The sequence below is a fragment of the Ursus americanus genome, chromosome 7 (assembly GCF_024610735.1).
Source record: "Ursus americanus isolate L20-20 chromosome 7, mUrsAme1.1.p, whole genome shotgun sequence".
In the NCBI taxonomy this organism is placed as follows: Eukaryota; Metazoa; Chordata; class Mammalia; order Carnivora; family Ursidae; genus Ursus; species Ursus americanus.
Genome location: NC_142133.1, coordinates 14,663,533 through 14,677,024, shown reverse-complemented (window position 1 = coordinate 14,677,024; position 13,492 = coordinate 14,663,533). Strand labels below are relative to the sequence as shown.

At 47.7% G+C, this 13,492-nt stretch overlaps 1 protein-coding gene across 1 annotated transcript in view; it reads left to right on the top strand.

Moving 5' to 3' along the window:
• The window catches only part of LOC123785892 (uncharacterized), a 191,587-nt gene extending 187,732 nt beyond the window's left edge, over nt 1–3,855 (top strand). Inside the window, exon 12 of the mRNA XM_087863366.1 lies at nt 12–3,855. The gene's annotated coding sequence lies outside the window, so the exon portion shown is untranslated. The remainder of the gene's footprint in view (nt 1–11) is intronic.
• The last annotated feature ends 9,637 nt before the right edge of the window (nt 3,856–13,492 follow it).

Sequence of the window (13,492 nt, the reverse complement as noted above, 5' to 3'; positions counted from 1 at the left end):
GTGTCTTTCAGGGTACAGGCATAAGGAAGACACGATCTGCCCTCTCAAGGATGAAGTAAGGGTTCTAATGGAGACAAACAGAGTTCTACATGACTTCAGAGGGGGACCGTGAGCTGTGCAAGGAGGAACGCTTCATGGAAGAGACAAGTCTTAAAAGTTGAGTAGGATTTCAAGAGGGGAGGTTGATGTTCCAAGGTAAGGAACCAGCATGAGTGTGAAAGGAACCACAGACGAGAATGAGTGGTCCCAAACGGCAGGTGGGTACGATAAGGGCTTGTGTGTGTGTGTGCATGTGCAAGCGTCTGTGTGTGCACACACATGCTCGCATGTGTTTGTGAGGGTGGGAAGTGTGGTGGGAAATAGAACTGAAGTTAAGGTGGGCCATCCTGAGAGCCATCCATGATCAGGAGACTACAGAAGCCATGCTGTAGTTTGCAAACCACAGTCATCCCTTAAAGGAGTTGCAGCCTTGAGGATGGGGTAATGAAGGGAGAGGTGATGTGACCCCATCTCTGTATTTGTAATAGGCCCTACGAGCCATAAAGAGCCATCAAGGAGCAGGCTGAGGAGGGAAGACAGGTAGGCAGACCAAAGGCTATCTCAATAAGCCAGGTCCGAGAGGAAGAGGGCTGGCGAGCACAGGCTGTGTTCCCAGAGAGAAGGGATGGATGCTGGGGACCCTGCTGAGGTCAGGGACAACCAATCCTATGTGTGGGTAGAAGGGAAGCACCAGTAAGTCGTTTGCTATTTTCGAGGTGCCTGGGAAGATGCTTATGACTAGGAGAGAGACAGGGAACCCTGAGGGAGAAGTGTTCTGCGGGGAGGGAGAGAGGAAGGCACCAGTTCTGACTGGATATGTGGAATTGGAGTTTCTGGTGGTGACTTTCATGAGACAACATCCAGGGGACAGTAGAGGAAGAGATGGACCAAAACAGGAGAAAGGCAGGTCTGAGGACCCCTCACACTGAGAGGCGTTGATGACACAGACATGAGGGAACAGCAGGGGAAGCAGGAGATGAGCCAAAAAGAAAAGGGAGGACAATTTTGAGAGCAAGAGCTGGAACACGTTTCCAACGCTTCAAGGAGGCCCCAGAACTGGGAGTGGTGGGGTAATTGGGTTTGCAATAAATAGGCAGTGGTTGTCTTGGGGAGAAGAGTCTAAGTCCGGAGAGGCTGAGTGGGAAGTGAGAAGCAGAGGCAGCAAGAGTGGGTTTAAGGCAGCGTCACAGCGATGCGTGAAACGTTTCCTTGGGTGATGGGCCGCGGGACCTAGTGGGGAATCGGTAAGGGGGGCAGAGATGGGACCTGAGAGGGACCTCAGGGGCAGCACGATCATGGGAGGAGGAGAGGGGTGGAAGAATCAATCTTGGAAAGCAGCAGCAAGAAGGGGAGATGGGCCGAAGAACGTTGGGGTAATGCGAGGCGGCGACAGCTCTGGCAGCCTCTCGGGGCAGGAACTGTACTGACTGCAGGGTTGGGGGCAGAGGGCATGACGAGCGTGGTGTGGCTTGGAGAGGCGAGGCAGGCAGGAAACGGGAGAGCAAAGCAAGCAGGAATGAATAATAAGGCATTGAGCAGCCCCGAGGAGCAAGCTGAAAATGGAAACCTGGCTCGGCCTGGCCCGGTCTGCACTGCTGCGGCTCGCTCCAGCCATTCTAGGCAGTCTGGAAGCAGGGGCAAAAGCGGAGACCGTGGCGGGCCATCTCCTCCTCGCCGTGGCCCCACAGCTGCAGCGGGGGAGCCGGAGGCGAGGAGAACTGGACAGCAGGAAGCCCCTGAGTTGACGTGTACGAGCTTGACCTCCAAAGCCGGTACAGCCTTGTCTTGGGCTGAAATTCAGAGACCCAATTTGGAAAAGTTCCAAATAAAAAATACACACCACTGCCCAAGAGAATTACGAACTAGAGATTAGAAAACTAACTCCCATAGAAGCTTCTCCTTCTCCTCTTGGCCTTCCCGGGCTGCATGATCCAGGCCGACGGCTTTTTACATCGTTCCTCCCATGTGCCTACCTCAGGGACACATTCTGTTGATTTACTAGCTTCCTGGGAAAAAGGTGCTATTTACATGAAGGTTAACCTTGCTTCCAAAGAGCTTTGAGTCTACAAAATTCTGTAGTCTTGCCCTCTTGCCGCCGCAGTAAAACAAAACAAAAACAAACAAGCAAAACCAGTTTCATGGAAACCTCATCGGTCTTTTGACTTGTTCTTGACATTCAGTGGGCTTGTCAAAGCTAAATAGATATGAACAAATTCTACCTGGTTAGATTGGGAAGGTAAACCTCGTCGGAGCCCCCTCCGTGTGAATGCCGGATCCTGGCATTGGTTACAGTCACCTCAAGTACTGACTCTTCTGTGAAAGGCAGCCTCCTAGCCTTGACCAGCGTGGAGAAAGCACTCCACACAGGGTCAGAAAGCCTCAAGCTGGGGACAAGCCCAGAGGAAGGGGTACAACATCCTTTGGGTACGCTCCCCCTTCCTGACAAGGGGAAGTGATTCTGCGGGGTCTCTTCTTCCCGCATCCTCTTTAAACATCTCCAAGTCCTTCTGAAACCACTTTTTCTCTCCTTTTAACTGTAAACTGCCGTTAGCAGTCCAGAACAGGATAAAGAAAGTCAGAGCCCCAGAAAGTGTCAGTACCCCGGGTTCTGTCCCACCTAGAATCTGACAGCGGAGACCCCCAGGCAGAGTTTGGAATGGGGGCCTCCTCCACCCCCTCCAAAGGCAGAGTGTGGACTGAGCATGCAGGGAATACATGACACGTCCCAGTTCTCCTGTGAGCTCCCTGGATTTCCTACCACAGCCACGTCTAGGAAGAGTGAAGTTCGTAAGCTGACTTCCTTCCGCCTAAAATGTACACATCTTTCTCTCCCAAAGGAGCCATTTTACCACCTTCAATTTGATGACCCACCAAAGAGAAGAAGTAAATGCTTATGACTGGGATCTACGCTGTACTAAACCCTTTGCCAAGTGTTCACTTGTGCCAAGTTGTTTCACAGCATACCTATTATTTAAGAAGCATTATCCCGATTTTATGGGTGGGAAGCTGGGGTTGCCTCATATCTGGATTAAAGCCTTAGCCTGTTCTCCATATTCATCTCACTGCCGAGTCTGTAACACTATTAAATGCTGCCTTATAGCAACCTCTGTCAAATTAAAAAGTTCTCTTATTTTGATGCCCCATGTCAGTTTCTGTGTGGAAGATAGCTCGGCATCGAAACACGTTGGCTGGAAGCCAATAAATCTTCCTTTTGTTGTTGTTGTTGTTGTTGTTTTTAAGATTTTATTTATTTATTTGACAGAGAGACAGACAGTGAGAGAGGGAACACAGCAGGGGGAGTGGGAGAGGAAGAAGCAGGCCCCCAGCGGAGCAAGGAGCCCAATGAGGGGCTCGATCTCAGGACCCTGGGATCACGCCCTGGGCCGGAGGCAGACGCTAATGACTGAGCCACCCAGGAGCCCCCCAATAAATCTTTCATCAAGTGTTCATCGAGACAAGCCGAGAGAGCCCATTTGCAAGGACACAGCTACTGCTTCGGAATACAGAAAAACAAGCAAAAAAACATGTCCACTTGCCAGGCCCTCCTTGTAGCCAGGCCCCAGAGGTCTGGGTTGTCATTTCAATGCAGAACCAACATCATGAAACAAGGACCTGGTGATCTTCAAGGGGCCCCTAGTGCAGCATTATCCCATACCACTGAGTCCCAAAGTAGCCTTCTTCAGTGGTGGCAAATGCATCAGTGGGAGGCAGGCATTGTTAGATCCCCCAACCAACTGTACCTTGCTTTGCCTCTTGATGTCTCCGCTTGAACCCAGAGGAAGACCGCCAACGTTGGAAGAAAAACATGGGAGTGTTCCGGCGATAAGCTAGTTAGCTCAGCACACTGAGGCAGCTCACACTTCACGTAGCAGAACCTATTGAATATCATGGTTCATCCTCCCCTTGGCTTTCAGCCCTCATTGACACTTCCAGGAAGGAAGTTACATGGAGGAAGGAAGTGAAGAGGGAGGGAAGCAAGAACAAGTCCCACCATGAGAAGGTCCCTGACCTGGGACGGGGGACGGTGGAGAGAGGCTGGCTGCAGAGAGGGGCAAGGAAAGCTGGGCACTTTGGAGCCAAAGTGCTCATTATGAGAAATTTCTTAATGACCATAAGTCCTGAGGGGGGCACGTGAGCGATGCCTGGTGCCAAACATGCTTGCCCGGGGCCTCCTGACCAGATGGAAAATGTGTAGAGAGTTAGAGAGGAGAGTAGAAGAAATGGCATGGCTGCTGAAGGTGACTGATGGCCTTGGGACGGCAAATCGGGCCCCTGTGGGATCAGGGTTTCCTGGAATGAGACACAAAGATTAGTGACTTTCAGGTGAGAAAGAAGCTCAGTTCCTGGGTTTTGGAACAAAATGTCTTTGTGGTTCCTCGAGGGTTTCATTTGTGTTCACCTCCAGATCTCAGCTCATGACCGTTTTGCTTTCCACATTCTGCATCCTAGTGGGCCAGAGCTCAGGGCTTCATGCAGGCCCCTTCATGAGATCGTCCCTGATGGCCCAACCCGGAGTCTCGCTCCCCTGACCTGCTGACCTGCCCTAGGCAGAAATGGTGTTGGTCTGAGATTTTGCAACGGGGATATGTGTTCGGGATGAATGTTTGTCTTCGTGGAACCTCAGTGTTACTCAAAGATTCTGAGGGAATAACTTAATAAGATGAAATCTATTAAAACATGTTATGGAGTAAGATACAAAATTGGCAAGAATGTGGAAATTAAAGCTGAGACCTAAAGAAAATTTCATGAAGGTGGAGGATCACTCTGGGCCATACCCAACTGGATACCTGCTTGCTCTCCTCTCCACTGGGGACTTGGGTAAAAGAGCAGGAGAAATAGGCAGTAAGATGTCAGGAGACATTGGAAGGCTCCCTTCACTTCACAGAGGCCAGAAAAATGAGAGGGGAAACTTTGCTGATTTCAAGTAAATGGCCATGGTTTCACCAATCTGCAATTAAAACACACACACACACAGACAATAGCAGGCTAGAATAAAAAAGACAAGAAATAACAAATGTTGGCAGGGATGTGGAGAGAAAGGAACCCTTGCGCATTGTTGGTGGGAATGCGAACTGGTGCAGCCACTGTGGATAACAGTATGGAGGCTCCTCAAAAAAATTAAAAATAGAATTACCCTATGACCCAGTAATCCCACTACTGGGTGTTTACCCAAAGAAAACAAAAACACTAATTCAAAATGATACATGCACCCCTATGTTTATTACAGCATTATTTACAATACCCAAGGTAAGGAAGCAACCCAAGTGTCCGTTGATAGATGAATGGATAAAGAAGATATCATAGACACACACAATGGAATATTACTCAGCCATGAAAAATCAGATCTTGCCGTTTGAGTCAACATGGGTGGATGTAGAGGGTATTGTGCTAAGTGAAATAATACTGCATATGATACTGAAATCCTACATGATTTCACGTACTCGTGGAATCTGAACATAACAAATGAACAAACAAAAAAGCAGAAACTGACCCATAAATATAAAGAACAAACTGACGGTTGTCAGAGAGGAGGGGATAAAGGAGATGGGCACAATGGTGAAGGGGAGTAGGAAATACAGGTATCCAGTTATGGAATGAAGAAGTCACAGAGAGGCATAGGGAATATAGTCAATGGGATCATAATAGCTCTGTATGGTGACAGATGGGAGCTACCATTGTGGTGAGCAGAGCGTAACGTGGAGAGTTGTCAGATCACTGTGTTGTACACCTGAAACTAATATAACAGTCTGTGTCAACTAGACTTCGATAAAAAAATAGTAGTGCATGAGAGGTACCATGTGCTTCCCGCACGTCGGGCCCTGGACTGGTTGCATTACACAGATCATTTCAATGAATCCTCACAACAATCACCGAGGTGAGTATCACTCGCACTTCATAGCTGATGAAACCAAGCCAGTATGAGATAAAGTAACTCACCCTAAGTCAAAAAGCTGGTAAAGTCCAGGGGCGCCTGGGTGGCTTGGTCGGTGAAGCATCTGCCTTTGGCTCAGATCACGATCTCAGTGTCCTGGGATCGAGCCTCGTGACGGGCTCCCTGCTCAGCAGGGAGCGTGGTTCTCCTTCTCCCTCTGCTCCTCCCCCCTACTCCTGCTCTCTCTCTCAAATAAATAAAATCTTAAAAAGGGAAACAAAAAAAAAAGCTGCTAAGATCCAGACTCTTAGGTAGTGCGCCATGCCACTGTGGGTGTATTCAGGAAGAGACATGCCGCGTGTGTCTCCACAACTCATCACAGGCCCTCCCTAACGTCGTCTGATTCTTGGTTGGCCCCAGATGTTGACCTCCACCGTTGCAGGGACAGACCCCCCAGCTCCAGTGGGGAGCTCAGTGTGTGCTACCCATTCCTCCCCATCCCGGGGCTCCTGGGCCAGGGGTACGGGGACCTCACCTCCTGCACCATGATCTGGAAGGTCTCACAGGACCACAGCTTGACTTTTCTAACCAGAGGTAAAACGACTGATTCGGTCCATCCCTTTACAAGTTTGGGAATTACCAGGTCAGATCGAAGTGTCTCATAAGTAAGAGATAAGGAGCAATTTGGAGGCAGCCAGGGAGCGTCTGTCTGGGAATCCACTCTGCACGCAGAGAACTGAGGGTGAGAAATCAAGGCCGGAGCCCCTCCGCCGGGACAGCTCATCTCCGAGAACTTTTCCATCCAGTAACTTCCCGCGTGATATTTTTCATTGCGGTCACAGTGAGGAACTCTGGTTATTTTTACTAACACACCCCACAGCCATTGCATTCATTTCGTCCCACAGCACTTTATGATGTGTCTGACCCAGGAAAATGTGTGACTCCTGGGGGTGTCAGGGGTGGTCTTTATTTTCTTCCCTCTCTCAGCTTTCCTTTTCCCTGGCACTTGCCTGCTGAGGGAGTGGGTTCTGACTTCCCAGGCACGCTTTTCCTCCATCTGTTCAGATCTGCCCCATCTCCCAAGGGGCCCTTCTAACTTTACGTTGCACAAATCCATGGCCCGGGGACTTGCCAAATCTGTCAAGTCTTAATGTTTTCCTTGGCTGGAACCCCATTACTCCACTGAAATGGGTGGGGTGAGCCGTCGGGGCTTGGTGCCGCTCCTCCGGGCGCCGAGTGTGGCCGCGGGGGCTTTTTCCCGACGCCCTTCCCAGGCCTCCCCAGCTCTGGCACGCCCCATGTCCCGCCTCTCCCAGGCCTGCTGGCTTCGTGGAGCATCGCTGACTCGGCACCTCCCGGGCTCGCAGGAACATCCTTAAGTCTGAAGCTTCAACTTCATCACCTCTGCCCACCTCACCCCAAGGGATGGACGCCCCTTGCCTTCACTGTCCTCTTCCCGCTGCTGCCCCTCTGGTGGCTCCAATCTCTCGGGCCAAAGGGGAAAGTTCGTTCTTCCGTTCAACCAAGATTTGTACGGAGTATCTATACAACGCTGCTCGCCGTCGTAAGTTCTTAACCGTGAACTGAGCAGTGAACAAAACAGCCAGAAAGCCCAGCCCGCAGGGCGCTTACATTCTAACTGAGCTCATAGACTTTGAAAAGGAGGTTGTTAGGAAGCTAATGTGCTGGGTCAGAATGCCTACTTCTTAAAATAGAAGTTTTAACCCCAAAAGGAACAAAGTACCGATGTGGAATTCCTGATATGTGTGGGGGTGAGAGCTGGGCGCCAGGCACCTCTTGGGTCCTCTGGAACAGGGTTGGCTAAGCCATGGCCCACGCATGGCCCACCGCCTGTTCTGTATGGCCCACAAGCTAAGCATAATGTTTACATTTTGAAATGATTGGAAAAAATGAACAGAAGAGGCATATTTTGTGGCGTGTGAACATTATATGACATTCACATTTTGGTGTCCAGAAGTCGGACCGGGACACAGCCATGCCCATTCACTCACACGTGGTCTCGGCTGTTTTCTGCTACAACAGCACACTTCAGTAGTTGTGACAGCGATTGTGGCCCCTAACACCTCCAACATTTAGTCTCTGGCCCTTTAGAGAAAGTTTGCTGACCCCCGCTGTTGAATCATAGAGTGGAGACAGTGATTTCTTTTCCAAGTGCCTTGGGCTGGCCCGGTTAGGCAAGCAGGAACCTCTCTTCTCAGTCGGCCCGTGGAAGAGAATCATACACTGGAGTTAACATTGGCAGCTGAGAACCTGTCCCTGACATCTGTTTTGTCTTCAGTACACACGGAGACAAGGCCTCCTGGGAGTGTCCGACACATGCAAGATTCCTTCCTCGCAGAATCTTCCATGTTGTCTGCCGAGTTCAGGAGCAAACCTTCACCTTGGGAGGTTCGGGTTCCTTAGGGGGAGGACCCATCCATGCTCTCAACTTTATCAATTTGAATAATAATATTATGCGTGTGGAAAGGACACAGGACTAACAGCGGAAATGAGTTCAAATCCCCACTCTGTCACTTCATTAGTTGTATGTATTGGGCAAATTATTTAATCTGCAGAAAGAAGCCTCAGTTCTCTCATCTGTGAAATGGGCTGTGTTGCCCACTTCAAAAGGCTATTAAGAGAAACAAATGTGATCATACATGTGGAAATGCTTTCCAACCTGGACAGCAGTATGCCAACAAATCACCTTTTGTTTTCTCAAGAGTAGGGAGCAATATTAGCTGAATTATCATCCTTCATTCTGGTTTGTCTGTGGAGACCCAGCCAGAGAGTCGAGGTGAGAAAGATCTAGAATGGTATTCTCCTGGACCTCAGTCAAGGTCTCAGCCTATCCTGAGGCCCGAACTCCCACCTCTCAACCCAGATTCCACCTACATTCTGGAGTCAGCTTAGGGGATTCTCAACCATGTGGGGGACAGAGGCCTTTCATAACTAAATAAGAAGCACAGAGACATCCCTGTGGTTCTTTGGCAGGAGTGTGTCTTGTAGTTTGGAGGACGCCACAGCTGCCCTCCATCAAACTCCCCAAGCCCCATACACCATAGCATGGGAACGCCAGCCACAGCCCCCTTGATCTGTTTGCTTATTTCTTCCCCAGTGAGCAGCCCTCTCAAGTGCAATGAGTTCCCCCATGCCCCCCCGCCCCACTATGTACCCCTGATTATCCTAAGTTCAACAACTCTCTTTTTCAGGTAGTTTAGGGTTGGGGAAAGGGTGAAATGTACAGAGAGGAATTATTTTTTTAAAAATGAAAACCTTCCTCCCTCACTGGACTATAAGCGTGTGAGGGGTCGAGACTCTTTCTGTTCTCTGTCATGTCATTGACACCCACATGGCACCTGGCACATGACAGGGGCTCCATAAACATTCTTTGAATGAATGAATCAGTGAGTAACGGCGTCTTACGATTTAATGACCAAGTGTCTTCCGGGTCATCCTATTGATAGTTTTTACGAGTTTATACACATCCCTCCTATGTGAAACACAGCATTCTACACACAGTAGGTGCCTAAAACATGTCAGCGGATGGTGACAGCAGTGAAGATGAAGTTTGAAAAGTCGGTGTCCCAAATCTCAAGGCGAAATGAACAGAACAAGACATGTGAAGAGGGTCTCAGTTTAACAGTATCTCTAAAAACAAACAAGCAAAACCCTTCTTTTGCAAGAGGGCTGCTATCTTGTACTTCCTATTTGGTTCAAGGATTTCGCTGCCGGAGGGTCATGACAACTAGGAACTTGTCGACATGTGACCTGGGAAGTTGGTGGCGACCGTTCCACTGGTTGCATCTCCTGAGAAAATTCTCCAACTAGGAAGAAATACTCTGACAGTGACACACAAAGGCTGGTACTGAAAACTACTGTCCTCATTGTTTAGGGGAAAGAAGTTTTAAGTATGGGCCAGAGAACAGATGTCACATCCCTGGCCCTCCTCTGCTATTTGCTCTTTCTTATGAGTCACTCTGGAGCCTGTCCGTCCCGGCACCCATTCTCATGGGCGGCATCGATGTGTGGCCAGAAGTGCGTGCTGATGGACGGGCTCACGTGAGGAAAGCTGCAAGGCTGGGCCTCAGGCTTCCGTTGGCTCCAGCCTTCTTTTCTTTTTGGGTTACTTTGCTCCCCTTCCCCACATCCTCCTTCCATCCCCTTTGTTCTCCCCTCCCAAGCTGGGTTTTCACAATAAATGTGGACTCTCGTTTCAGTTCCCACACCACTGGCTCGTCAGGGACACAAGTGAGGGTGACAGAAACACCTCCGCTCAGGATGAATGTGCTGTCCACACCACCCAAGGTGGCAGGAGTTCTAAGAAGGGACAGGGCCATCTTCTGGACAGCAGCGGGAAGAGATGAGTGGCTTTCTTGGTCTTTTCACTTAGTGCCCCAGGAGAAAACCCTGCAGCCACCCGGACTTGCACACTCTCTTCAAAGCTTCCTGGAACCTTCCTTGGTTTTCTGGCTGGCTCAGCCATTTCCACCAGCAGACCTGATCTCTCCTTTCCCTTACTGATCTGAATGAATCTTTGCCAGTTCCCCTTCCCTTTTATTTAAGCCATGATAATGCTGGGATTTTGCATAAGGAACTCAGCTAGAAATCTAAGAAAAAACTCAAACACTTGGAATAGGTTTTCTTAAGCCCAGTGGACTTCTTTAACCAAGATCCCTGGTTCTTCTCCTGTTCTTCTTTAACGCAGTTCCTGGGCCAGCCATGCAGAGCCCCAACCTGAGACGTATGTGTGAAGCTTCTGTGGATCTAGTTGGTTTCCAAAATGGCTTATTCCATTTTGCACTCCAATCGGTTGCTCAAGATGCCGGGCCACGGTTGTTATCACCAGCCTTGTTCATTTCAGTCCTTTTGGTGGGTATATATTAGGATCAAGTTGTGGTTTTCATGTGTATTTCCCTGAAGAATAATGATGTTGAGCACCTCTCCTTATGCTTCTTGGCCATTTGGTGATCCTCTTTTGTAAAGGGCATTTCAAGTCTTTTGCACATTTTTAACTGGAGATAAGCCCTTTGTCAATATATCTATTGCAGAAATCTTCTGCTAGTCTGTAACTTGCACTCTCTTCATGCTCATATGGCCCAATGAAATGTTTTTGTAATATAAAACCACAGAGCTAGGAGGACTGACTCTATGGCATGGCCAGCTGCTTTTACTTGATTGCATTTCCAAATCGCTTTCCGGAAAACCAATAATATTTATAATTGAGCACCACAGAAGATGCCCTTGTGCCCCCTCTCAATCAATAGCCCCTCAGAAAAGTAAATTCTATCCTGACCTCTATCACCATAGATTTGCCTATTCTTGTCCTTCACATCAATGGAACCAAGCAGTGTGTACTCTTTTGTATCTGGCTTCTTTTTCTCTGATTATGTCTGGGAAGTTCACCCACTTTGTGTATAGCAATACTTGGTTATTTCTCATTGCTATATGATATTCCATCATATACGACAATCTGAATTGTTTCCAAGTTCATGCTATGATGAATAAAGTTGATATATGTACATATATATACACACATACATAAATTTATATAATATTTATATTTATAAACTTGTAAAATATATAAGGCAATATATTTTTTAAGATTTTTTTATTTTTAAGGATTCTCTACACCCAACACAGGGCTTGAACTCACAACCCTGAGATCAAGAATCACACTCTCCACCAACTGAGCCAGCTAAGTGCCCCAGAACATTTTTTTAAAGTAATCTCTACATCCATCAAGGGCCTTGAACTCACGACCCCAAGATCAAGAATCACATGCTCTACTTACTGAACCATCTCTTAAAGCTATATTCTTAGAGGTCTTTTGATGGACACACGCAAACTAGGGCCCATACCTAGGCATTGAGGTGCTGGGTCTTTAGGGTAGGAATTACTGCTTTGTTTTAGTAGAGACTGCAAATTTTTCCAACTGGTTGCACCAGTATACATTCCTACCCACAGTCTATGAGAATTTTAGTTGTTCTACATCCTCTCCAACAGTTGATATTGGCAATGGGCTTTTTTGTTAGTTTTTTTTAATTTTGGCCCTTCTGCCATGTGTGTATCTTAGTGAAGCTTTAATTTGCATTTTCTTGGTGACTAACGGCTTTGAGCATCTTCTCATATGCTTACTGGCCCCTTGGATAGCCTCCTTTGTGAAGCGTCTGTTGAGTTTTTTGTAAACTTTGGTTTGTTTGGTATTTTTCTTATTGATTTGTAAAAATTCTTTATGTATTCCAGATATGAATCCTTCATTGGATATACGTGGTGAATATTTTTCTCCTTGTCTGTGGTTTACCTTTTCATTCTCTTAATGATGTTTTTTGATGAACGGAAGTTCTTACATTGAATGAAGTTCACGTTATCAATTGTTTCTTTGACTGCACTCAGACAGTCTGCTTTGGGTCCTCTCTCTGCTTTCAGTTCCCAGGCTTTAGGCTGTTGTGTCCTGACCTGCAGGTCTCTCGCCTACCCTTCCTGTAGACCCCTTCTGCTCTGCTGGCTTGCTATAGATTCCCTGCGGTGGGGGCTGAAGTCTTACTCCTCTTTGGATAAGCAGAATTGTCCTCTTTTCCTGACTCATGCCTTCCTCTGCAGCCACGGGTCTTGCAGGTTGGAACTATTAGACTGCTGGGGTCTCCCTGCCTGCCAGCAGCCGCCAGTACTCCTTCCCTGGTGCATTCTGCATTTCACATTTCAGTCTGAGCCCCACCCTGGGCTCCTTCACAGAGCAAAGATGATCCACTCTTCCTTATCAAGTCTTTCTTGGCTCCAGTTACACCCTTCCCCCAAATGCTTTGGTAGGTGATCTTTGACACTTCCTTTGGTGCCCTCTGGTCAAGGGAACAATTCTCCAGATCTCCACTCTCCTGGATTATGTTATAAACTTAGTTTTCACCTCAAGACCAAGACCTAATATCATAGGCTCAACATTTAAACTCCAAATGTGGGCCCAAGATAATCCAATCAAAACGGATCCAAATGACGATTATATTGCCTATCTCTAAAGTACTACTAGCCTGCCCCTCTTCCTCTGTCTAAGGGGTCTTCACCTGAACGTGAAGTGATCTGGAAACGCAATCAAGTAAAAGCAGAATCCCATAAACTTGGATGTGAAAAAACGGCATCTTCATTTCTACAAACCTCTATTTGAAAATTAGCATTTCCTTACATTATAAATATAGACAACAAATTGCAACATTAGCGGTCCCTGTGCCTTTGTCAACAACAGAAATCACAGCTATCTTCATATCACATAGTTGCTTATCATTCATACTTATCACTATTTCAGTATTACAGATATTATTAGACCCACCAATAGATCTTGCATTTAATGGGTTAAATATAATACTGTCTCACAAATTAGTTTCTTAAAAATACTCTGATAAACTTAGTTCAATATAGTTTAAGCAATTTTTTTAGATTTTTTTATTTATTCCTTTGAGAAAGAGCGAGAGAGCGAGTGAGGGCAGGAGCAGGGGAGAGGGTCATTGGGAGAGTGAGAAGCAGACTCCCCACTGAGCAAGGAGCCTGACGTGGGGCTTGATCCCAGCACCCTGGTATCATGACCTGAGC